At 44.9% G+C, this 2,906-nt stretch overlaps 1 protein-coding gene across 1 annotated transcript in view; it reads left to right on the top strand.

The window, feature by feature from the left end:
* Positions 1-2,906, top strand: part of LOC106819700 — a 41,723-nt gene that overhangs the window by 32,338 nt on the left and 6,479 nt on the right. The window lies entirely within an intron of this gene.

Genomic DNA, 2,906 nt, shown 5'->3' on the forward strand with positions numbered 1-2,906 from the left:
ATGGATAGGCCGGTTATAATGCTGTTGGCAAAACCAAGAATGCAGGGAAACGTGTAAACATTGGATCCGTGTGAACGTGGAAACCGCTTTAATCTAAGTCCATCTCGCGTCGCAATCACGTTTGATTGACGAAAACAATTCCAGGCTGGATTCCATAACGACATTTACCTGCCAGTACAGAGTCCCCCCCCCCCCTCACGCACTGGCAAACAGACACACATACGCACGCACGCGCACGTAGATATGACAGCTTCATGGAAGTGCCACGGGCCCTAATCGGCTTAACACGGACAATATACCGTATTTTTTCGCGTGTAAGCGGTGCACACAATACGCCGGGTGATTTCGAGGGAAGCATTTCTTTAGGAAAGCTTTCGTGCACACGGGCGAATACGGTAACCGCCACGCGAGATGGAATTCCGCTACCTGATGTTGTCTACCGTGACAGATGCTTCAAGGATGCTGAGTGGCGAACGTGTTTCGCTACGAAATCCCCGCTAGTGTGTGCTTATTTATTTTTCCTCTATCGCACGAGTTTACCTGGTGTGGGGGAGGCCTTCTCAGTCTGTCGCTCAGAATTTATTTAATGCACCTATAGGCTCAACGACAGGCCCGTTGGAATCTATCTTTTGTGGATGGTGTCCGTATAACACGACAAAAGCAGAGTTGGATTGGATCGTGGGGCAAGAGTTATCCGGTCACTTACCGTTCACCCGTACGTCTGTCTATCGGCGGGCAACTGCCGGGTTGGTTTATTGTTTCTGGCTGAGAGTGAACGCGGTTCAGATTTCTGCACACGTGACACGCAGTGCGCGCGTGCGTGCGTGCGGGAGTGCAGTGTGTGCGCACGTATCTGTAGCGTGTATCCGCTGCATAGCGTTGGACGTAGCTCGCGATAAACCGAGTGTGTGCGCGCCTCCCCCTTGGGCTGTTGGCTGTTGTCTCGGGAAATTAAAATGTATGTGTGTGTGCGTGTGCGTGTGTGTGAGTATTTTGTGTGTGTGTTTGTGTGTGGGGGTGTATTTGTGTGCGTGCGTGTGTGCGTGCGTGCGTGCGTGCGTGCGTGCGTGCGTGCGTACGTGCGTGGGTGCGTGTGTGTAATCCTGCCCGTATTCTGACACGCATGTAGATTACGCAAACAATTAAAAACGAGTGAAAGATGCCATTGGGTACAGTCGGCAACGCTTAGCAGAGACACTAGCCTCTGTCCTTATTCGTGTTCCTGCGAAGCGTAAGGCACCTGTAGTGTGTGTGCATGCCAACTACGTGCATGAAACCGTCTGCTTTAGTAGATGTAGCGCAGTGCACCACACAGATCCTATAGGAAGTCCTGTGTTTATCCGCTCACGCACCCCTCACGCTTCCTGTATCGTTGAGCTCTAAGCACAATTTCCCCGGGTGTCGTATGCACAGTCGCATTGGTCGCATGCATCCACTGCTTTTCTGCGTGATATTTGCCACTTCTGCTGAAAAAAGTATCGTCTTGAGACAGCAAGATGTTTTTTCTGACTCTCTGTGGTCATTTAGGGGTGAGTAGTTGTGGTGCATGCTTCTTTAGTTCTGTTCTTGTCCTCGCATTGCTTGGCCTGCTTTCCTAGCGTTTAGTTAATCTATGTCGTAGATTAGAAGCGGATTTGCTTAGCCGAATGCCGTAGAAAGCTTCCGAGTTTCTAATTTCTCTGTATCAATACTTGTGTGCTGTAGCAATTCTGCTTGCTTTCTACTGCGCCGTGTGCGCATTTCGCTTTTTGTCTTTCACCTAGTTCTTTAGAATTGCCACAGAAAAGCGTAGAATAGATATATCTAGGGTAAGAAATGAGAAATGTATTCGCGAGTCATCACCTAGTTACAAACAACCAAAGTTATGAAATACCCATTTATGAACATCCCCACTCGTGAATATGCGTACAAATGAACATATGCACTGACGAACATAATCACTTTGTGAACGTCAGCACTTAACATCCGCACTTGTTGAATGTTTTTTTTCTGTACTGTAGGGTGTGGGTGTATGGGATGTAAAAGTAGGTTATAATTAGGGTTAGTCTTGTTGTACTCGCTAGGGTTAGGGTTATTGTTAGTATTAGAGTACATAACGTAGATACTGGATATATTGATACATAGTATATGTATAACGTTGTAGAATTCATTACATCGTTGTCTCTCCTCATTATCTACATCACTATCTACATCATTATCTACATCATTGTCTCTCCTCATTTTCTACATCATTGTTTCCCATTGTCTATGTCATTCCCTACAGCGTTGTCTCCATCTTTGCCTCTTCTTTTCTACATCGTTGTCTACATCATTGTCTACATCATTCTCTCTTCACTGTCTACATCATTATCTACATCACTATCTACATCACTGTCATATTGTCTTCATCTTTGCCTCTCCTTTTCTACATCATTCCCTACATCATTGTCTTCATCTTTGCCTCTCCTTTTCTACATCATTCCTTACATCGTTGTCTCCATCTTTGCCTCTCTTTTTCTACATCATTCCCTACATCATAGTCTACATCATTGCCTCATCTCCTTTTCCACATCACTGCTTCTACTTATTGTCTACATCATTTTTCTTCATTGGCTGCATCATTCTCTCTCATTGTCTACATCGTTTCTCTGCCCTCCTTGTCTACCTCATTATCTACATCATTGTCTACATCATTGTCTACATCATTGTCTACATCATTGTCTACATCATTGTCTACATCATTATCTACATCATTGTCTACATCATTGTCTACATCACTGTCTCTCTTCACTGTCTACATCATTGTCTACATCATTGTCTACATCATTGTTGACATCACTGTCTCTCTTCACTGTCTACATCATTGTCTACATCATTATCTACATCATTGTCTACATCATTGTCTACATCACTGTCTCTCTTCACTG

The sequence above is a fragment of the Priapulus caudatus genome, unplaced genomic scaffold, assembly GCF_000485595.1.
Source record: "Priapulus caudatus unplaced genomic scaffold, Priapulus_caudatus-5.0.1 Scaffold39, whole genome shotgun sequence".
Taxonomy (NCBI): domain Eukaryota; kingdom Metazoa; phylum Priapulida; class Priapulimorpha; order Priapulimorphida; family Priapulidae; genus Priapulus; species Priapulus caudatus.